We start from the raw sequence: 25,112 nt of genomic DNA, 5'->3' as shown, positions 1-25,112 counted from the left end.
TACATGCTCATCAGCAATGTATGTGTGTTCCCTTTTCTCCACAACCTTCCAGCATCTGTTATTTTTTGACTTTTTAATAATAGTCATTCTGACTGTTGTAAGATGGGATCTCATTGTGGTTTTGATCTGCATTTCTCTAATGATCAGTGATGTTGAGCATGTTTTCATATTCTTGTTGGTCACATATATATCTTCTTTTGAAAATTGTCAGTTCATGTCCTTTGCCCACTTTTTAATGGGTTGTTTTTTACTTATAAATTTAAGTTCCTTAAAGATTCTGGATATTCTACCTTTGTTCGATGCATGGTTGGCAAATATTTTCTCATATTCTATAGATGGTCTGTTTGTTCTGTTAATAGTTTCCTTTGCGGCCGGGCGCGGTGGCTCAAGCCTGTAATCCCAGCACTTTGGGAGGCCGAGACGGGCGGATCACGAGGTCAGGAGATCGAGACCATCCTGGCTAACACAGTGAAACCCCGTCTCTACTAAAAAATACAAAAAACTAGCCGGGCGAGGTGGCGGGCGCCTGTAGTCCCAGCTACTCGGGAGGCTGAGACAGGAGAATGGCGTAGACCCGGGAGGCGGAGCTTGCAGTGAGCTGAGATCCGGCCACTGCACTCCAGCCTGGGCAACAGAGCGAGACTCCGTCTCCAAAAAAAAAAAAAAAAAAGTTTGCTTTGCAGAAGTTCTTTAGTTTAATTAGGTCCCATTTGTCAATTTTCACCTTTGTTGCAGTGGCTCTGTGATCTTTGTCATAAAATCTTTGCCAGTTTCTGCGTCCAGCATGGTATTTCCTAGTTTGTCTTCCAGGGTTTTTATAGTTTTGGGGTTTATATTAGAGTCTTTCATCCATCTTGAGTTGATATTTTTATGTAGTATAAAGAAAGGGTCCAGTTTTAATCTTCTGAATATAGCTAGCCAGTTGTGCCAGCACCATTTATTGAATAGATTCTTTCCCCATTGCTTGTTTTTGTGAGCTTTGTGGAAGATCAGATGGTTGTAGGTGAAGTGCCTCATTTCTGGGTTGTCTATTCTGTTCCACTGGTCGATGTGTTGGTCTTTGTACTAGTACCATCCTGTTTTGATTACTGTAGCCTCTGAAGGCATATTCTAAGTTATTTTTTCAAGACAACTTAAACTTTAATTGTAATTGATGACACCTAAGTCATGTGCACCTACTGAGAATCCGAAGAGGCCTACTAGTAGCAAAAACATTAGAACATGAATGTCTGTATCAAAGAACAAGGAATATAGAAGGTACTATTTTTTCTAAAAATTCATATATATATATATTTAGTTATATATAATATACATAACATATAATATATATAACTGTATAATATATATAATGGGGCATTAGACAACTTTGATTCAAGTCCATCCCCTATAAACATTCAGTTTGAAGATACTGAAGAGGTTAATTTGCCCAGTTAACTCCAGTTGTTCCCATGTTTATAAAACAGTAATAAGAATTATATTTACTTATAGAATTATGGTAAAGATTATATATATGAAGTGAGAATCAGAGGAACTGGCACAATGTAATTAATCAGTACATGTTAGCCATTACTATTATTGTAATCAGTATTAGGATGAGCAAAATAATTTGTAATCAATATTAGGATGAGCAACTTGGAAAAAGAAAATCCTTTAAGATTCATTCAAATATTAAGCTATTTATTTATTTCCCAAATAATTTTTGAGTACATAATATGCTCCCAACCCTAGCCCAAATTAGGTGCTTGAGACACCTTACCTCACAGTTTATAATCTAGAAGTTCTACATAAAATCAAAGGCCTGCTCAAGATTAAAGTTTCTGGGGTCTGCATCATTGTTAAGAATATTAATTTTATTATTTTCATTTTGTTGTTTATATATATATCAATATCACATATTTTAATCAAGTTTATAATGGAAAAATAGTGGTATTCACAAATTTGCTGGTAGATGTTAATACTTTTTGAATCTCCTATGGGATACAGAAGCAGAGCTGCCTAGAAGGCAAGTGAGTATAGGGACTGACTATCAGAAGAGGTAAAGATGAGGGAGTCAGCAAGTCAATAGAAATGGAAGTCATGGAAATTGAAAAAATTTGTTCAATGAGAATCTAAGTATGAGAGAAAACGAGGGTGCCATAAAGAATCTTGTAGAATATGTATTTTAAGAAAGATAAGCACACATATGAGATTAGGCAATGCTATCAAGGGAGGAGAAAAACAAGTGCAAATAATATAGATTTCATCAAAAAGTAATATTCTGAAATAGAAGGAATGATCAATAGTACAAAATTGTGCTAAGAGAGCAAAGAAGTATATTCTATATGCAATATAAGTCACGCAACTAACTTTGGTGACCTTGGAACAGCTTCAGACAAGCAGACAAGGAAAGCCGCGGTGTGTTGAGGTGTGAATAAATGTGACACCGAATATTGACAAATCTTGGAGACATTTAGCTATGAATAGAGGTAATAGTTACAGTGTAGCTAAAAATGGACTTAAAATAAGGTGAAGATTTATGCATAAATGCATTTTTGGTTTTAAGGGGAAAGATATTTTGACGTTTAATGCCAAGAGGAAGGAATCAGGAGAAAGGGATAAGGTTGAACAAGCAAAATGAAAATATTCATTTGAACTGGCGCCCTTAGAACATGCACAGATAGCTGTAGGATCCAGAGCATTGATGAAGGAATTGGTTTATAGAGGAAGAGGCATCAATAGAAGGGGATAATAAAAGGATTTATGGACACTGGTAAGTTAGTAGGAATCTCAAAAGTTTCTGTCTCACGGATGCTATTTTCTCTTTACATGATCTGTTAAGAAGGAAGGGAGAAGAATCGTGGTGGGTTAGAGCATACGGGAGTAGCAGAGGTTGGATATGAAAATGAAACTGTGGGAAATGGAAGATACCTCTCTAGAAAACCACATTAAGAGTTGCTTTTCAGAGTCAAGGGCTTACTTGACTTTGTCATCCCAAATTCTCACCCTGTTTGATTGGTGTATATTATCTCCATTGATGTTCACCCAGAGAGAATTAGGAGCCTCTCCTTTTCCATTCCTTTTAGCCTCCAAGGATTTCAGTTCAAGTGGTAGATATTTTTACTTCGTATTCCCAATTTTTCAAACACAGTATTTCAATTTAAAAATCAGATTAATTATGTTAAACATGGTTGAATCAAACATAATCCTGAATTAATAAAATCTCAATGAACTCCTAGTTAGCATGTTTTGAGTATGCTAAAAATGCTTTTTAACGTCCTTCTCTCCAAAAAAGTAATGATGATACATCTTGCCAAACCTTTGCACTCACACATGTGTACATGCAGGAAAAAAACACAGTGAAGGAACTAGAAATCCAAGTAATTTTGCTGTAAGTTAGCTGCATTTTACCAGAAAAAAAAAACTGTTTGTGGTCATGATTAACACAGATAACTGCCTAATTGACATTCTATCTCTTTGTTTTCTCTCTCACTCTCTCTCTCCTTCTTTCCTCCCTCTCTATCAGTTGAACCCTTTTGTTTCCAAGATACCTTTTAGTTTGACTCTAAGGCTGCTCAATTGGGTGTCTCTCATACTGACTAAGGTTGCCTGGCAACATGACTGATAGAATACTCAACAAGCCTGTGCGGTAGCTCTATTTTTTGGCTTACAGGTGGGAGATTTGGATAGAATTTTAAGAGATTTTTCACACTGCAATTCTGTTTCGTTTCAGTGGATGTGCAATTAAGTTTATTACTTATAACATTATTGTTATAGTTTACTGCACTTCTCAGTATTATTTAGAGATTTTGGTTTTGTCATAATTATTAATACTTCTAGAATATTTTTGAAGTTTGAATTATCCCTCAAAATACTACATACCTTTTTCAAATTATATTATCATAAAGTCAAAATAAAAAAAAATAATAAAAACCAGAAGGTTATTGAAGGGAAAGAGATGTAAAGGGAAGTTATTGGAGGTGAGAAATATTCTATATGTTCTTGATCTAGATAGCAGTAATTCAGGCATATAACTATGTAAAAACTCATCAATCAATATATTTAATATTAGTGTACTATACACATCTTAATACATAAATGATATATTTCAAGATATTCTAAAGATGATGGCAATATGAATAAATATATACACACAGACACAAACAGAGACTAGGATATTTCTTTTGGCAAAAGAATCTGTCTTGGGCAAAAAAAAAATGCACAGAATTATGGTGTTTTAAAGCTGTAAATAAGTAGTAGAGGTCATCTCATCAACCAACTGATTTGTCAGCTGAATAAACTGAGGCCCAGAGGCATATAATTTATTTCATAAGTTTCATAACCTACCAATGGCAAAGGTTAAAGAGAAACCTTTAAATTCTTATCTATTTCTTAGTTTAACATTATATAAAGTGCTCCTATCATAAACCTTAACTTTGAGCAATCTTTCAGTTTAGTTCAAAGTATAGAAATTATACATCAAAGAACAGAAATTGAGACTCAATCCCATCTAAAAGGTAAAGCTCTACTCAAGAGAAACAAGTTTAGTTGCTTTTGTACTCCATCAACCTTTATTAGTCATTTATAGTCACCGTCCTCTCTTAAATAACTGAATTTATGCTAATATAAGATAGGTAAACTAGACATACCATTTCCCAGCCTCCCAAGTAACTGAGATTACAGGCACATACCACCACACCTGGCTAGTTTTTGTATTTTTAGTAGAGATGGTGTTTCACTGTGTTGGCCAGACTGGTCTCGAACTCCTGACTTCATGGACATCATTCTTAATAGTAAAATGATGGAAAGTGTTCTCTTTGATTCGTGAATAAGAGCAGAATGTTCATTCTTCCTATGTTCATTCAGCATTGTTCTGGACACTCTAGTCAAGTCAATAAGACACATAAAATACAATAAAGCTATAAGATTTTGAAAGTGTTAAGTAATACTATCTTTCTTCACAGACAACATGGATATTTACATGGAAAATTCAAAATAATCCACCGTAAAAATACTAGAATTAATGAGTTTACAATCTACTATATGCAAGGTCGATATTTAAACATGTATTTTTATACAAGGAACTAAGAGAAAATAATTTTTAAGATATATCTTGCCTGCCCCAAAATGGCCAACTAGACACAGCTAGGAGGCACATCTCCCTCCAAGGAACCAGAACATCAGAAAGACTGGAGTTCTCTGAGCATATCTTCAGAGGCAAGGTATTGAGAACAGATGGAGGGAAGACACAGATGCTATACTGAAGGGAGAAGAGACTGGGCACCCTGCATAGGACTACTGTTCACCAGGATTTATTCCTGGCCCCAAAGAACCCCTGCAGAAACTAGGAGTTGATCACACAAGGAGGAAGCTGCTCTCATCACAGTCCTCTGGAATCCCAGCAGTAGGAAACCCCTCAACCACCATGGACCCTTCAGTTGGCAGGAAGAGTAACTTAGAAAAGTGTTAGGGGCAGAACTCCAGCCAGTGCAGAGCCCAGAGGATTTGGCGTTGGAGTGTCTGTAGTGGAGCATGGTCAGGGATGCCCATTTACCTGGGCTCAACTTGTTTCCATAGGAGACTTTAGCCTTAGGGGAACTGTCCAACCTGAACTCTGAAGGGTTGTTTTGCCCATAAGACAGGACATGTGTGCACAGACAAACCTTCCTTTCCCTTCCCTGCCACCACATGTGTGTGCATGCACCCTGCTGTGCCACTGTTGTTGGTGTGGGTGCATGCTGCCCCCAACCCCACCTGTCACATTGCCATTGCATCAGAGCATCAGCAGGCATGAAACCCGCCTACCCTGCCACCACCAGCACCCACCCCTTGCACTGACACTGCTGCCAAAGTGAAACTAGGCAGGGAAAACAGACAGCTTGCCCACAACCTAGGCAGCCGCAACCACCAGTGTGAACATGCATAGAGGGCATGCACAGTCCTGAGCCCACCAGCACCCCCACTACCATGCTAACACCAACACTGGCATAAACACATGGACAGTTGCCAGTGGAGGACCCCTGTCTCCCTGAGTAACACTGCCATCACCATTGCTGCAAACACCTGCTGGCTACCCAGCACCCACTACCACCCTGCCACAGCTGACAAGTGTGCACTTGGCCATGCTGCCACTGCCACAGCTGCTAGCACATGCAAATGAGTATAGATTCCACTGCCACTGCCCTACAAAGAGCTTTGGCTGGCACCATGCATACAAGTATTATGACCAGAAGTCCAGGAGCATTTCAGCCTATCCTTCACAACAGGTTCCTAACCATGAGGGGCCAGAAAACAAAGCCAGCGCTCAATAAGAGTCGCTCAGAATTAGAAAAACACAGTCCAGGAGTCCTGAGCTAAGCCTTGACTCTCTAAAATCTTCCAGAAATGAATCCAATTGACTGAATACACCTTATACCACAATCAAACCTCCAAGGTCATTAAACAGGATAAAAGAAAAAAAATCTAAATGATAGGAAATTCAAATATTGAAGGAACAGCGGACCCAAAAAAATGAGAAAGAACCAGCACAAGAACTCTGACAACTCGAAAAAGCAAGAGTGTCTTCTTTTCTCCAAATGACCATGCTAGTTCTCCAAGAAGGGTTGTTAACTGAGCTCAGATGGCTGAAATGACAGAAATAGAATTCAGAATAAGGGTAAGAATGAAGATTTTCAAGATTCATGAAAACACTGAAACCCAATCTAAGGAAACTAAGAATCATAATAAAATGATACAGAATCTGACAGACAAAATAGCCAGTATAGAAAAGCAAGAAGCTGACCTTATAGAGCTGAAAAAAAAAAAAAACTACAAGAATTTCATAATGCAATAGCAAGTCAAAGCAACAGATTAGACCAAGCTGAGTAAAGAATTTCAGAGTCTGAATACTGACTTTCTGAAATAATACAGTCAGACAAGAATAAAGAAAACAGAATAAAAAGGAACAAACCAAACCTCAGAGAAATATGGGATTATATAAAGAGACCAAATCTATGACTTCTTGACATCCCTGAAAGAGATAAGGAGAATGGAAGCAACTTGGAAAGCATGATACAGGTTATCATCCATAAGAATTTCCCCTATTTGGGAGGCCGAGGCGGATGGATCACGAGGTCAGGAGATCGAGACTATCCTGGCTAATATGGTGAAACCCTATCTCTACTAAAAATACAAAAAACTAGCCGGGCGTGGTGGCGGGCGCCTGTAGTCTCAGCTACTTGGGAGGGTGAGGCGGGAGAATGGCGTGAACCCGGGAGGCGGAGCTTGCAGTGAGCCGAGATCACGCCACTGCACTCCAGCCTGGGAGACACAGCGAGACTCCATCTCAAAAAAAAAAAGAATTTCCCCTATCTAGACAAGGAGGCCAACATTCAAATTCAGGAAATGCAGAGAACCCCCACAAAATACTTCACAAGACCAATCCCAAGACACATAATCAGCATATTCTCCAAGGCTGAAATGAAAGAAAAAATGATAAAGGCAGCGAGAGACAAAGGACAGGTCACCACAAAGGGAAGCCCATCAGACTAACAGCCAACTTCTCAGAAAGAACCCTACAAGCAAGAAGAGATTGAGGGTCTATATACAACATTCTTACAAAAAGATAAATTCTGACCAAGAATTTCATATACAAACAAACTAAGCTTCATAAGCAAAGGAGAAATAAGATGCTTTCAGACAGGCAAATGCTAAGGGAAATCATTACTACAAAACGTGCATATAAGAGCTCCTGAAAAAAGCACTGAATATAAAAAGGAAAGACTGTTACCAGCCACTACAAAAATACATTTAAGTACACAGACCAGTGGCACTAAAAAGTAACCATAAAAACAAATCTGCATAATAACTGGCTAACAACACAGTGACAGGATCAAATTCACATATATCAATGCTAATATTAAATGTAAGAAGGCTAAATGCTCCAATTAAAAGGCACAGAGTGTCAAGGTGAATAAAGAAGAAACACTCAGTGGTATGCTGTCTCCAAGAGACCTATCACACATACAATGACACTCACAGGCTCAAACTTAAGGAAGGGGAAAATGTCTATCAAGCAAATGGAAAACATAAAAAACACAAGGGTTACAATCCCAATTTTAGGCAAAACAGACTTTAAACCAACAAAGATCAAAAAAGACAAAAAAGGGCAATAAATGCAATTCATTACCAAAACAGAAGTAAAGTCAAAGGATTCAGGTCAACAAGACCTGACTCTTCTAAACATGTATACACCCAACTCAGAAGCACACAGATTCACAAAGCAAGTTATTAGTGACCTTCAAGGAAACTTCGACTTCCATATGATAATAGTGAGAAATTTTAACATTCCACTGACAGTATTGGACAGATCATCAAGGCAGAAAGTCAGCAAAGACATTTAGGACTTGAATTCAAAAAGACCAAATGGACCTGATAGATATCCATAGGACTCTCCATCCAAAAACAACAGAATATACATTCTCCTCATTACCACATGGCACATACACTAAAATCACCCACACAATATGACATATAACGATCAGCAAATGCAAAAGAACTGAAATCATAGCAACTACTCTCTCAGACAACAGCACAATAAAAAGAGAATTCAAGATAATCACTCAAAGTTATACAATTATATGGAAGTTAACCTGCCTCAGAATGATTTTGGGGTAAATATTGAAATTAAGACAGAAATCAGGAAGTTCTTTGAAACTGATGAGAACAAAGCTACAACATATTAGAATCTCTGGGACACAGATAAGGCAGTGTTAAGAGGCAAATTTGAAGCACAAAATGCCCACATCAAAAACTTAGAAGGATCTCAAATTAATAACCTAGAATCACAAATAAAAGAACTGGAGAAACAAGAAGAAATCAACTCCAAAGCTAGCAGAAGACCAGAAATAACCATAATCAACGCTGAACTGAAAGATTGACATAAAAAAAACCATTCAAAAGATCAGTGAATCCAGAAGTTGGCATTTTTAAAAAATTAAAAAGATGGATAGAAACTAGCTAGATTAATAAACAGAAAAAGACAGAAGATAAACACAATCAGAAATGACAAAGGCAATAACCACTAACCCCACAGAAACATACATATATAACCATCAGAGACTACTATGAAGACCTCTATTCACACAACTCAAAAATCAACATGAAATAGATAGATACCTGATCACATATACCCACCCAAGACTAAACCAGGAAGAAACTGAATCCATGAACAGACCAATAATGATTTCTGAAATTGAATCAGTAATAAATAGTCTACCAACCAAGAAAAAAGCCCAGCTAGGACCAGATGGATTCATAGGCAATGTCCACCAGACACACAAATAAGAGCTAGTACCATTCTTACTGCAATTATTTCCAAAAAAAATGAGGAACAGGGACTCCTCCCCAACTCACTCTATGAGGCCAGCATCATCCTGATACCAAAACCTTGCAGTGACACAACCAAAAAAGACTTCAGGCCAATATTCTTGATGAAGATGGATTTAAAAATCCTCAACGAAATACCAGCAAACCAAATCCAGCAGTGTCATCAAAAAGCTAATACACCATGATCAAGTAGGCTTTATTCCTGGAAAGCAAGGTCGGTTCAACATATGCAAATCAATAAATGCAATTCATTACAAAAACAGAAGTAAAGTCAAAACCACATGTTTATCTCAATAGAAGCTGAAAAGATGTTTGACAAAATTCAGCATCCCTTCATGTTAAAAACTCTCAACAAGCTACATATTGAAGGAACATACGTCAAAATAGTAAAAGCTATCCATGACAAAACCACAGCAAACATCATAATAAATGAGCAAAAGCAAAAGCATTACCCTTGAAAAGCCACACAAGACAAGGATGCCCCCTCTCACCACTCCTATTAAACCTAGTATTGAAAGTCCTGGCCACAGACATCCAGCAAGAAAAAGAAATAAAGCATATATATATAGAAAGACAGGGAGTCAAACTATTCCTGTTTGCAGATGACATGTTTCTGTATCTAGAAAAAGCCACAATCTCAGCTTGAAAGCTCCTTAAACTGATAAACTTCAGCAAAGTTTCAAGATAAAGAGTCAATATACAAAAATTACTAGCAAAATCTGTAGAAACTAGCAAAAAATGTACAAAAATCACATTTTAAAAAATCCTATATGGCAGTGAGAGCCAAGCTGAGAACCAAGTCAGGAACACAATCCCATTCAAAACTGCCACAAAATGAATAAAATACCTAGGAATACAGTTAACCAGGGAGATGAAAGATCTCTACAATGAGAATCACAAAACATGCTCAAAGCAATCAGAGATGACACAAACAAATAGAAAAACATTCCATGCTCATGGATCTCATGGATAGGAGAAATCAATATTGTTAAAATGGCCATACTGCCCAAAGCAATTTGTAGATTCAATGCTATCCCTATTGAACTATAAATAACATTATTCACAGAACTAGAAAAATCTATTTTAAAATTCATATGGAACCAAAAAAAAGCCCGTATATCCAAGGCAATTCTAAGCAAAAAGAACAAAGTTGGATGCATTATGTTACCAACTTCAAACTATACTACAGAGCTACAATAGACAAAATGGCATGGTACTGGTACAAAGGCAGATATATAGGCCAGTGGAATAGAATAGAGAGCCCAGAATTAAGGCGGCACACCTACAACCATCTGGTCTTCCACAAAGTCAACAAAACGAAGCAATGAGGAATGGACTCCCTATTCAATGGGAGTGTGCTTGGATAACTGGCTAGCCATATGCAGAAGACTGAAACTGGACTCTTTCCTTATACCACATAGAAAAATCAACTCAAGATGGATTAAACACTTAAATGTAAAACTCAAAACTATAAAAACCCTGGAAGACAATCTAGAAAGTACCATTCTGGATGTAGAACCTGTTAAAGGTTTCATGACAAAAACACCAAAAGCAATTGCAACAAAAGCAAAAACTGACAAATGGGATATAACTCAACTAAAGAGCTTCTGTGCAGCAAAAGAAACTATCAACAGAGTAAACAGACAACCTATAGAATGGGAAAAATATATGCAAACTATACATCTGACAAAGCTCCAATATTCAGCATCTATAAGGAACTTAAACAAATTACAATGAAAAAGCAAACAACCCCATTAAACAATGGGCAGAGGACTTGAACCAACACTTTTCATATATGTGGCCAGCAATCACATGAAAAAGCTCACCATCACTGATCATTAGAGAAATAGAAACCAAAACCACCATGAGATACCATCTTATACCAGTCAGAATGGCTATTGTGAAAAAGTCAAATAATCACAGATACGGGCAAGGTTGTGGAGAAAGGGAATGCTTATACACTGCTGGTGGGAGTGTAAATTAGTTCAACTATTGTGGAAAGCAATGTCATGATTCCTCAAAGAATTAAAAACAGAATTACCATTTAATCCAGCAATCCTATTACTGGGTATATACATAAAGGAATATAAACTATCCTACCATAAAGACACATGCACATGTATGTTAATTGCAGCACTATTCACAATGACAAAGATATGGAATCAACCTAAATGCCCATCAATGGTAGAATGGATAAAGAAAATATGGCACATATACACTATGGAAAACTATGCAGCCACACACACACAAAAACAAGATCATATCCTTTGCAGTAACATGGATGGAGCAGGAGGCCATCATCCTTAGCAAACCAAGACAGGAATAGAAAACAAATACCACATGTTCTCATTTATAAGTGGAGGCTAAATGATTAGAACACATGGACACAAAGAAGGGAACAAGAGACACTGAAGTCTACTTTAGGGTAGAGGGTGGCAGGAGGTAGAGGAACAGGAAAAAATAACCATTGGGTACTAGGCTTAGTATACGAGGGACAAAATAATCTGTACAACAAACCCCCATGACACAAGTTTACCTACATAAAAAACCTGCTCATGTACCCCTAAACCTAAAATAAAAGTTTAAGAAGTGTATATAATATGTATGTGTTATTATGTATGTAATTATATGTATATATGATACATATGTATACAATTATATGTGTATATATAATCTTAATATTAAACTGCATTAAACTTCTAGGCACAAATTAACCAAAATACATAAGACCTCTAAACAAAAAACCATACATGTGATTGAGAAAAATCAAAAGATCAAAATAAATAAAGTACAGTAGTCCCCCTTACTTATGGTTTTGCCTTCCATGGTTCCAGTTACTCATCATCAACTGTGGTCCAAAAATATTAAATGGAAAATTCCAGAAATAAACAATTTATAATTTTAAATGGTGTGCTGTTCTGTGTAGCTTGATGAAATTTCCCACCACTCTGCTCTGTTCCTCCTAGGACTTTAATCATTCCTTTGTCCAGCAACCTCACGCTACATTCACAACCCACCCTATAGTCACTTAGTAGCCATCTTGGTTATCGAATTGATTGCCAAAGTATCACAGTGCTTGTGTTCAAGTCTCCCTTATATTACTTAATAATTGACCCAAATTACAAGAATAATAATGTTGACAATTTGAATATGCCAAAGAGAAGCCATAAAGTGTTTCCTTTAAGAAAAGAATAAAGAGAAAAAGTTGTTTGCTCAGGTTGCTAAGCTCTCTGGTAAGAATGCTTCTTCTATCCTTGAAATTGTGAAGAAAGAACAAGAGATTTATGTTACTTTTGCTGTTGCACCTCACACTATGAAAGTTATGACCAAAATCATTCACAAGACTTCATCTCATCATGTAGGCATTGTATCATCTCACATTATCACAAGAAGCAGGTTAAGTACAGTACAATAACATACTTTGAGAGACAAAGAGACTATATTCACATAACTTTTATTACAGTATATTGTTACAATTGTTCTATTTTATTATTAGTTGTTCTTAATCTCATCCTGTGCCTAAGTTTAAATTAAACTTTATCATAAGTATGTATGTGTAGAAAAAAACATAGTCTATATAAGGTTTGGTACTATTTGCAGTTTCAGGCATCAACTGGGGATCTTGGAATGTGTCCCCAGTTAATAAGGAGGAAATGCAGTATATATTATGTTCATAAATGAAATAAGTTAATATTGTAATTATGCCAGTTCTTTAACAATTTACTTAACAATAGATTGAATGCAATTATAACTAAAATCTAAACAATTGTTTTTGTTAACTTGACAAAGTAATTGTTTTTGTTAACTTGACAAAGTAATTCAAAGTAAAATTTACATGAAAGAAGGCAAAGTCAAGAGGCCTTTGAATAACATGTGGTAGAAAAACTCGTTTTAATAGATACTAAGAATATTTAAAAAGTAGCCGTAGTTAAAATAGTGTTATAAGTGATAAGAAGAGACTAATAAACCAATTAAATAGAATAGTTGGCTCCTAAAAGACCCAGACACATATAGAAATTTAATTTGTAGTAAATATGACATTAAAGAACCGTGGGCAAAGGAGAGAATTGTCCAGTATGATTCTATAACAACTGGATATCTAGAATTTGACTTCTACCTCACATCACTCACAAAAACCAAAGACAAGTGGAAAGATATAAACATAAAGAGGTGACATAATGATTAAAATTAAAATTAGGAACATCAGAGAAACCTCATTAAGAAACTGAAAAAGCAAATCATAGAAAGGGAGAAGACCTTTGCAGCATATTTAACTGGTGGGAGGCTCTTAATCCAGTGTACCTAACTTGTGAATATTAACAATTTTAAAAATCAACACAATAGAAAAATACACATATGAAGAGGAAATTTATAGACAATAATATGCACATGGCTATTAAGCCACATGACACAATCATATTATTCAACAAGACAATGTAAACCAAACTCTCACCAGAATGGCTACAATTAAAAGAACTGATTATACCAATCTTTGGTAAAGATGAAACAATGGAAACTCTTATACACTAAGGAATGAAGTGAAATTATATATTTACTTTGGAATACCATCTGGCAGTATCTACTAAAGTTAAAAGATTGCATGCAATATGACTAAGAAATTCCATTGGTAAGTATATATTCAAGAGAAATATATGTATATATTTGGCTAAAAACATTTAAAAGAATGTTTATGGCAGCATTATTTATAATGGCTCAAACCTAGAAACAGCATGAATGTCCATCAACAACACAATGAATAAATATTCTGTAGTACTTCTATATGATGGAATACGATATAGGAATGAAAATTAATGAACCACATAAAAACATTAAGGAAACTTACAAACATACATTCAGAAAAGGACACCATGCACAGAAGAATGTGTGTAATATAAATATTATGTACATTAACTTAAAAATCAGGCTAAACCAATATTTTGCATATAAGGATACATTATTTAATGTTAAAACTATGATGAAAAGCAAGGAAGTAATTCCCACAAATATCAGGAATAATGTTATCCATGGGAAACTGATAGAAAGGAAGTAATGGCTGGCAGGCAGAAAAAGTAGGATTGGAGATGCAGCAATTGTTCTATTTCTTCACCTGTGTGATGGTTACATGGGTCTTTGCTTGTGAAAATCACTGTTCTGTCTCCTTAATGAGTAAAAATTCAAAGCAAAAAGCTTAAAACAGCAGTAATTATGTAATGAAATTAAAAAACAGAAAACTGTTACCTGAGATAAATTTTAATAAACATAACTTTTATTTAAAACTTACTGGTACCAAGAGCCATTGTAGGTGCTTTATCTCATTTGAGCTTTACAATATCCAGAAGACACAGTATTACTAATATCACATTTTGAAGGTACAGAGGCTGAGGCACAGAGAGCTTAAATAATTGACACAAAGCCACACAGCAAATGGGCCTTACTTGGAATATGAATCAATGAAGCAGAATGGTCCTGGAGCCCATGGTCTTAAGCAGTACATTATTCTACTTCTCCAGTATATTAGATTGATACAAAAGTAATTGTGGTTTTACAAAGTAATGGCAAAAATGCCATTACTTTTGCATCAACCTAACAGAAAAAAAGATACTCCATATGCTGAGAGTTATGTTTTTCTCTTGTCAAAATTAGTTTTGCAAGATAGGTAAACAAAGTCTAAAATAGTGGTCTTTTATGGACCCAAGATATGAAATCTTTTACTTATCACCCTATCCTTGTTTCATTTTTAAGTTCTGCTAAGGAAGGAAGACAAATCTGATTAAGACGACATATTTATTATCATAACTTACAACTGAATAATGTAATAAATACTGTTCCTATTGCCCAAGACACAAGTGAATGCATACAAGAGATTCATCACTAACCATAAGGGACATTTCTCCCTAAAGGTCAAGATTTTTCTGCATACCCAAAAACCTACCTAAAGAAAGGGTAAACTCTGAAAAAAAAAAATATATATATATATGTTTCTCTGATTATTGGCAACATCATTTTCCAGCTCAGTCAACTTGGAAGCTTCAGTTATTTTTTTAGAGAAATGATGGTACAGTGGTAAACTGCAATGACTCTGGAGCTTGACTAAATGGCCCCAAATGTCAGGCATGGTATGTTTTACTTTTGTGACCTGGGACCATTTGCTTAAATGATGCCTCTCTCAGTTTCCTCTTGCACAAATGGGGATGACATTAGTCATTAACATTTAAAACAACCCTGGCACTCAGTAAATCCTGCACAAGCATTAAGTATAACCATTACTCCCTGAACCTATTTACTTCCAAATAAATCTCACATGCTCCAAACCCTGCCAGTCCCTCCCCACTGCTATGACTTTAGGTCTTGCCCTCATCCCTTCATTCTTATCCCTCTGTAAATGCTTAAAAATTGATCTTTTTGCAACAAGTCTTCCAACTGCCATCCACTTTGAAGATATTACCAGAATAACATTTAAAAATACCTTTCTGTTCACAGGATTAGCCCTCATGGAATATTAGCTCTCTATTTTTAATTACATACCAATTAAATTCAAATTTCTTGAAGGGCTATCAGTATTTCCCACAACCTGGTACCAGCCTTATTTTCCAGTTACCTGTTTTTAGTCCAACATAAGAAACGTATTCTTGTGCCAAACTAATTAATTTGTCATTCATTGAGTGTGAAGTATGCCTCTTTACTTCTAAATGTTAGTATGCCATTTTCTTGACTATTCTGTTAACATTCTCCATCTGCATCAAGATCTAGCCCAAATTCAATTTCCATAAAACCTTGGACCAATATGGTTCAGAATTATATCTCCTTTCTGAGGTCTACTATAATGGCTTCTTTTTTCACACATCTGTGCATTTTATTGTTTCTCAAATTATTTAAAATGGCTTTTAAATTGTATTAGTTTATACCATTCTCATGAGGTAACTTACCACAGCCTCTGCTTTATTTATATGAGGGAATAGCTTATTTCCTCAAACCAATGACAAAGTTTCCTTGAGAGTTGTTTTTGTCTTTCTCTCCTACTTGCTCTAGTCCTTACTAACACAGTACCTCTCAATTTAGGAGCATGAACTATTAATTGAACCAAATGAAATAAAATTACTAAACAAAATCACTAGCTTTGTCTTCCAGAGGTCAAATCTAGAAATGGAGACTTCATCCCTTCATTCTCACCCCTCTGTAAATCCTTCAATCTCAAAACCAAAAGTAGTGTGGGAGCATGAACGATCTGATCCATTCAATTTTAGAGCAATAGCCTTTTAAATACCAGGAATTCCGAAAATGTCCCCATATAAAATGTCGCTGATGGTTTGTTTCAAGAAATAAAGTGTACAGGGTTAGGACCAATGGGTGGCTAACATGAATGAATTTGAAGATCACCAGAGTCCAAACGGGAAAGCATGAATGTGGCCAGTGTTATGTAAAGGATAGTACTATGAATATTACACATCTGAAGATAATAAGGAGGGAAAAGAATGGTAAGTCAAGCTCAACCTTTCATTCCAATCTTTTCTTCACTGCAGAAAGCAACTAAAAAGGACCACAAGAAAAGGGTGTGGTCAGCCACTGCTAATTCTGAAAAGTATAATAGAAGAGTAAGATATTGTCTCTGCCATTGGGGAGGAGTTGTTATATATTTTTAAGTTTTCTCTAATCAAATAGCATTTTGTTCAAGGCAACTCATTTTGGGTTGCTGATTGGTTCTACTGACACTTAATATAAGGCAATTGTTATTTTTTTAATTTGAATTCAGTCATAAAATACTCATTTACTCTGATGAGTAGTGTTGGCCAGAGCACTTCATCAGGGCAGAGGCATATTTCTCTACAACAATTTCCAGCCTGACAGCCAAACAAGAACACAATGCCACTCACAATAGCCCCCAAAAGAATAAAATACCTAGGAATACAGCTAACCAAGGAGGAGAAAGTTCTATACAAAACACTGGTCAAAGAAGTTAGACATGACACAAATAGAAAAACATCCCATGCTCATGGACAGGATGAATCAAGGTTGATAAAATGGCCACAATGTCCAAAGCAAATTACAGATTCAATACTATTGCTATCAAACTACAAATGATATCATTCATATAATTAGGAAAAACTATTTTATAATTCATAAACCAAAAAAGAGCCAAAATAGACAAGGCAATCCTAAGCATAAAGAAAAAACTAGAGGTATCACATTACCTGTCTTCAAACTATACCACAGGGTTGTAGTAACCAAAACAGCAAGGCACTCATACAAAAAGAGACACACAGAACAATGGAACAGAATAAAGACCCCAGAGATAATGCTGCACACATACAACCATCTGATCTTTAACAACGCTGACAAAAAATATCAAAGACTGTAAATGGAAATGGGTTCTTTTATGACTGCCAAATTAATCAAGCATGACTGCAACTGAGTAGAACAATAAAAATATTACTTACTGTATGTTGCACTTGGCAATTTCAAAATGATTTGCAAACATACATCCTCAAAATGCTTCTACAAAAATGCATCTGTGGAGGAAGAAAAACATCCGAAAGAGTAAACAATTTGTCAAGGTCACAGAAAAACTAACACAGACCAACACACACTTAAACACAATACACTGTAACATACTAAAATAGGTTTTGCAAAATGTAGACTATACATCTAGCAAAGTATAATGGGCTGATGAACAGAAATATTCCCAACTACATGCAAATATTCCAAAACATCAATTAAGGAGGACACTTTGAAGAAAGAGGTAAGAGAAGTCTGCATACTAGCTTCATAATTATATGCAAGAAACACAGTTGGCAGAACGGCATAAAAGTAATTCAAAAATATGAGATGTTCAAATATACTTGGAGAGTTGAGGTGATTATTCAAATATTTCAAGTTTTTAAAAGGTACTATTATCTGATATATGAGGATCACTGAGTTAGAAAAGAATTTTGCTTGATTTATCCAGAGAGTTGCACCAATTCACTTTGTAATTGCATTCCAATTCTAATTGAAAACCATGCACTGAGAAAAATGCAGGCATGCGACCTGCATACCTCACAAAAATACACAAACAGATCCATTCTCTGTGTTTCAGAATATCAATGTGATTATAAGGAGAAAGTGATTTAATCAAGCATTATTAATTAATTTGTTCGTTTTAGAGTAGGGTTTTGAAAGAGCATATTGATTATGAATCTCAAAATATTTCAACTTAAATGGGTTTTATGCTACTGAGTAAATACAGTGTTATAAAAGAACTGTTCAGAGAAATATAATAAAATACAACCTAATGAAAATTATCAGCCTGGCCAACATGGTGAAACCCTGTCTTTAATAAAAATATAAAAATTAGCCAGGCATGGTAGTGAGTGCCTGTAGCCCCAGCTACTCAGGAGGCTAAGGCAGGACCATCGCTTGAACCCAGGAGGCGGAAGTTGCAGTGAGCTGAGATCATGCCACTGCACCCCAGTCTGGGAGACAGAATGAGACTCCATCTCAAAAAAAAAAAATAAAAAATATATATATATATATAAATAAATAAATATATATATATCCCTTTAAAAACACAGTGTGTTCTTTCAGACAGCTCACACTATAAACAATACAAATAAAAATTCCCTTAAGTACCAAACATCTTTAAAGGAATATTAGTTCTCAGCAACAAACAGAATTTCTGCTCAGAGAGATCTGCGTCTTGATGGTACTAAGCAGAACTAGCAGTTTAATAATACAGAAGTTGTGCTTTTGTGTTCACCAAAACCAACTGTAACCAAATCAACAATTCAACATTCAGAATAAGCATTTTGAATAGAAAATCTAATTTATCTTCCTCTAGTATGTTAAAGACACTGGGAATGCACAGGTCTCTACCTGGCCCATGAATAAATGATTTTACTAGTGTTTTACACAAAACCTCTCAAACAAAGAAAACTGGATGTAATTAGCAAGTTTATAGTTAAATGGAAAAAGTAAATCAAGAAATGTCCAAGAAATTTTGTATTTTCTAAGTTTAAAACTTAAAACATAATAAAAGATATATATATTCTTCTTCACATATAATTCAGTAGAACTATAAAGTTATAACAATTAGCAAATCTCTATATTTCTTCATACTTTAGCATATTCATCCTCATAGACAAGAATACTGAGATGAACTCTAATTACATGACTTGCTCAATCTGACACAGCCAATAGGAGGTAAGCCTGGGCTCAAAACCAGCTTTTCTGACCTGGGTTTCTTCTTACTACAATATCTGCTAATTTCTAGGTTGCATCCAGAGCAGAGATTGAAAACTGGGGGTGTGAAAACCAAATCTGGCTTACTGATACATTTCGTTTGTCCCACACCATGGTTTTTAAAATATTACACAATATTCAAAAGCAGAAGGTTTCTCATAAAAAAATCCTCATATCTAGCTTTTTTGAAAAAGTGAAAATTTGTATAAGGCTGGACTCAGGCACGGAACAGAAAAATGGTTGCCCCTCTTAGATAGCACGAGTTTTCATATTCATCTACTTCCCACTTTTACAAACCATCTTTCACTCTGACAATTTTAAATACTGGAGTGTTTTGTTCCAGATCCAAGCTCTCCTTTATTAAGAATTGCCATCTTTTTTTTTCTTTTTTTTTTGTTTTTGCTGTGAAACTGGAGGAAGGATTTACCTTTATTAGTCTCAAAAAAACGTATTTTGTCAATTGAAATAACCACTTAAAATACTACATTTCACTGGATTCCTATAACCAGGTGCTATTGATTCGTTATCTTATTTTAATCTATATACATGTTTTAAAATTTTGTGGGTTTGAATATATTTTATTTTTAAATATATATTTGATAATTGTCATAGCTAAGGGAAATTATTACAAACATAATTGATTAGTACATCATCAAGTGAAAGTGACCTCAAAGAATAATTTTACATTTACCATGGACGTGTATGTCTTCCAGTGAGTTATTTCCTGGATTGATAGGTATACTAGGTAATAAAATAATTATGATACATTAAACACTTCAATTTAGTTGGATAAACTGGATTAACAGAACACTAACAGCTAAAGGTAAAGCTATGCAATCCACAAATTTTGCTTAAATAATGGCATATTGCATTGTCTTCAAATATCAATACATTTTGCAGAATGCATAAAAATATGGACTGGCATTCTGAGGAACTCAGGTAGTAAGAGCCACCTAAATCTCAAACTGTTCACATGTCGTAAAAAATACATACACTTAACCAAAACAAATTAAAACACACGAATCCAAATCCTTCAGCACAACTGGAAGCTGGAGAATAATAAACATGTCAGATTATACGTAAATAGAAAATTAGACACCAATTCTAATGCAGCTATCCTTAAGCTGCCCCTATATACAGAGATATATGGGGTCCAGAAAAACTGTGAGAAAGAAGGTAAAGGAAACCAGAATTCCTAAGAGTGACATGAAAATCATTCACAGAAAATCCACTCAAACTATGAAAATTCTGAAAACCTATTCTGGCATATTAAAATATGGACACAGAGAAAAGACAAAAATGCATAAATTTTGAAGTGACATTTTTTTTTGGAAGAAAAGCAAGTAAGGCATTTATAAAATGATGGGGATATGTCAAAAGGACACAGGTCCTAGCTTTAAGAGGCTGTTACTGGTTTAATCGGAGACAATTGGGAAATAAAAATAAATAATTATTGTAATGGATTAAAATTTATTACAGAAAATATAATAAAGTATGAAATTAAGAAGGGAAAACTCTTTCTTCGAGTGTAATGTCACCTAAAAAGTACAGACAGACTGATGGAGTTAGAAAACCACCATAATATTTTAGGTACCTGATTCAGTAAAGAAAACATTAGTGGATCAGCACCAGTGCATAAAAGTGTGATGATAAACAGGTATTTCCAGTCAAAAAGTATCTTCCCACAAATTTCTTATTAATTCCAATGGAGAAAATAGTAACTAGTTGTGGAGAAACTTGGCAGAGACCACCTTAACAAATTGATCAAAGACAATATCATCAATTATCAGACAAATACAACATGTCTCCAAGTATGATGCACTTGAGAAAAACACAACATCACTTTTGTGGTATGCCTGTCAAAAATGCAAAACCAGAATTAACCGTTAGGAAACATTCAGTAAAGCCAAATTGAGAATACTGCACTCCGTATCTGATCTACTCTTCAAATGTCCAAGTAATTAGACTAAGGAGATGTTCCAGATAAAAGGACTTTTAAAGATAAGACCAAAAAATACACCTGGAATCCTAGACACATACTGTGAGTTACACAATACAACTACTATTGTGTCAATATTGAATATCTTTAAAAATTACACTCTAGTTATAGAAGACAATGTCCTTATTCTTAGGAAATGTACCCTTAAACACTTCAGCTAAGGAAGCATGATGTCTGTAACTTATTCTCAAATGATTCAGAAAAAAATGTGGTGTGTGTGTGTGGTGTGTGCATGCACACACAGGAATATAGAGAGAAAACACACACAGAAATGAAGCAAACGAGGCAAAATTGTAAACAACTGTTGAATCTGGACAAAAGGTATTCTTAAATACAATTCTTGTACATTTTCTGTACATTTGAAACTATGTCAAAATTTAAAATTATGCAACAAGGTAAAAATAAATAAAAATAAAATGTTTTATTTTAATCTAGACATTTATATTTGGGAATCACAGAATAATAGTCAAACATACATCAAGGAAGTCTTTTTCAGAAGGGAACAACAGAAACTGGGCCCTACTTGAGGCTGAAAGGTGGGAAGAAGGTGAGGATCAAAAAACTACCTATTGGGTACTATGCTTATTACCTGGTGACAAAATAATCTGTACACCAAACCCCTGTGACACAAAATTAGCCTATATAACAAATCTGCACATATACACTTGAAGCTAAAATAAGAGTTAAAAATAAATAACTAATAACTAAATAAATAAATCAGAAAAATATTTAAAGGTTAAAAAAATTCAAAATCATCAATGTTTTTGTATAATTAGTAAGAAATCCAGAGTGATAGCTTACATACTATATATCATATAGTGTTTATGTATATACAATTTACATCTTTATATATATTTAATATTTATATATTTAGATTAAATGAAAGCTATTTATTCATAACTTATATACTGATATATACCCATTAAATATATAAAATACAGGAGAATGAGAAAAAATGTAAAATCTACTTTAGAGTTTTAAAATAAACCACACAAACAACATTATATTATAGTCAGCAAATTAAGCAATATAAAGTTAAATAATGAAACGATAATCAAAAAATAAGTGAAAGTAGTCAGGACTTAAAGAAAAAAGACAAAAGGTTATCAGTCTTTAAAGATTACCAGTGTAAATGGTTTTTTCTTATACAATTAGTTTTCTAAATCAAAAGTTGCAAGTTTTTTTAATTTAAGAAAAAAATATTAAAATATAAAATCATCCTTAATTCCAGAAACAACTATCCTGCTCTTACTTGAAGACTATTATTTAAAGAATTATATAAACTATTTTACGATTATATTCTCTTTTTACTTAATTAATTGTGAATTTCTCTGTGTGACAATATCATCATTTTTTCATCACACTGCAAGATCACTTCACTGATTAATATCCTATTGCTATGGCATGAAATCATTTATTTATTTTCTGATAAATTATCATCAAATATTTGTGACAAAAAGAAGACACTGTGAAGGTCCTTGGGCATGTATCTTCTGTCACAGCATGATTGTTTCCTTAGGATAAAATGCTGAGAACTGGGATTTCTGGGTCAAGTAGCATGAGACTGTTAAAACTTGTTAAACCGTATTTTATTAAACTGATAGACCCAACTTTCCTATTTGACCAACTCCCAAATCAGTTTATATTTTACAATTACTGTGAAATATAGTTGCAGTCATGACACAGTGTTTGTTGCCTGCTGATGCCCCAATTTGACCCTAGTTCTGCATATTGTCATGTGTTCATTTGAGTTGTATGCACTCTAGGTATTCTACATATGGAGTTTAATTACCTTTTAAAATGTCTTCTAAAAGATTACACAAAAAGGTAATACCGAAATGAAAAAATTGTTTATATGGAAAGGCATGGAAACAAAGCAACTTTAGTAAAATAATTATTCGTTTTGTTGAACTAATAAAAGAAAAATGCCCACGAATAGAGGAAGATGTGTTATAATCTTGAAACTCAGAACATAGAAAAAAAATGGCCATTCCAGGTTAAGGGATATAATTAAGGCAGGAAACACTACAGATCCCCCTGAACAACACAAACAACTATTCCAGGTCTCATCTCTATTTTACAGCAACAATATTTCAAAACGCCTCAGCAACACTAGATATTACCATTTTTAATGGTATTTTAATCATTAATGGTAATTTAATGCCATTTTAATCAATGGTTCTCATAGATGACCAACTTATTTTAGTCCCTCTTTTTTAATTACCATATTCACTTTAGATTCCTGCAAATTCACACAGATTTAGCAATTTTCCTAGTCTGCAGATTCCATATTTTGTATTATTAAATTATAGAGATTATTACAAATATCATTCAGTATAAGTCTCCAACAAACACTTTTAGAGTCTTGCTTTGTTTGCCCTACCAGGTCACTGATTCAGCGACAAGTAACAGGCTATGCCTCCCTTTACACAAGACTATATATTCTTTGCTGGTTGATCAGAACATCATGTCAGACAAAAACTAAACCTTACCGAAGTAAAGATACATGAACTTTTTGTCCTCTCATATTTAAGTTCTGTTATTGTGTCAGAGAAGATTACATTAACTCTGAGTGATTTACTTCTCTCAAACATGTTGGCTGTTACCCCATTTTTTCCGCTCTTTGAAGTGTATGGAAATCAATCATCACTTTGTCTTATTATTTTCATACATATCAAAGCAAACTGATTAATCTATAACTTCTAAAGTCATCTCTAGTACGTCCTCCCTCTTCTTCTCTCTCCCTGTCACCCCCATCTCTCTCTCTAATTTGACCTTCAAGACCACTAACTCCCTTGCACATTTTCTTATTGTAAATACTACTTGATAATGACCTCATGATATTTTCGATCATAGACATCACAAATCAAGATCCCCTGATTTATACACAACCAATATTTAAACATAACCTCTCTGTAGTCCATCAGCCAATTTCTATCCCTGCATAATTCTATATGCAGTCTCTACATCATGGTTAGATGCCATGTTGTTGCATTTCCTAACTGAACACTGTATCATCCATTCCTCTTTTTTATTCATCCAGTTGGGGAGATGCCAGAGACGTGTGGGTTCTCAAGTGGGGTCTCCAGAGATTCAAGTGGCTTCTCTGTCAATTCTTTGTTCCCTTTGTTTTATTTCACTTTTTTTCACTGATTGTTAAAAGAAGTAGCCAAATGATTGTTCCAAGCGGTCAACAGCCTACGTGAAGAGTGTTCAATGACAGCTCCTTCACCACTGGCCCCTCTCTACCTGAAGAAACAGGAGAAAATATTGGTTCTTCCCCCTTTTGGGATGAAAAATGGAACATCTGTGCTTTATTCACTGTACTCCATTCCCAGGAAACAGACATTAAAGCGTGGCATATTTTATACCCTTTGCTTCATTATTTCCTAGTTTCTGAAGAAATGTGGCCTTTTCCTTTGCATATCCTTACTTTTTGACCCATTCTACTTCCATCAAGTTATTCTAAGACATAATTAGATATACAGGCAAAATTTCATGTTCAAAGTACTTAATCAGTGTCATTTATATTGGTATAATTTTAAATCCATAAAAG

At 34.8% G+C, this 25,112-nt stretch overlaps 1 protein-coding gene across 2 annotated transcripts in view; it reads right to left on the bottom strand.

Annotated features, from left to right (window-relative positions):
• GALNT13 (polypeptide N-acetylgalactosaminyltransferase 13) overlaps positions 1-25,112 on the bottom strand; it is a 592,354-nt gene that overhangs the window by 546,069 nt on the left and 21,173 nt on the right. For both annotated transcript variants that reach the window (XM_028830721.2, XM_077956554.1), the window contains exon 2: positions 17,778-17,849. The gene's annotated coding sequence lies outside the window, so the exon portion shown is untranslated. The remainder of the gene's footprint in view (positions 1-17,777; positions 17,850-25,112) is intronic.

Source organism: Macaca mulatta, chromosome 12 (assembly GCF_049350105.2).
Source record: "Macaca mulatta isolate MMU2019108-1 chromosome 12, T2T-MMU8v2.0, whole genome shotgun sequence".
In the NCBI taxonomy this organism is placed as follows: Eukaryota; Metazoa; Chordata; class Mammalia; order Primates; family Cercopithecidae; genus Macaca; species Macaca mulatta.
The sequence above is the reverse complement of the archived record's forward strand: the minus strand, read 5'-3'. Positions and strand labels throughout refer to the sequence as shown.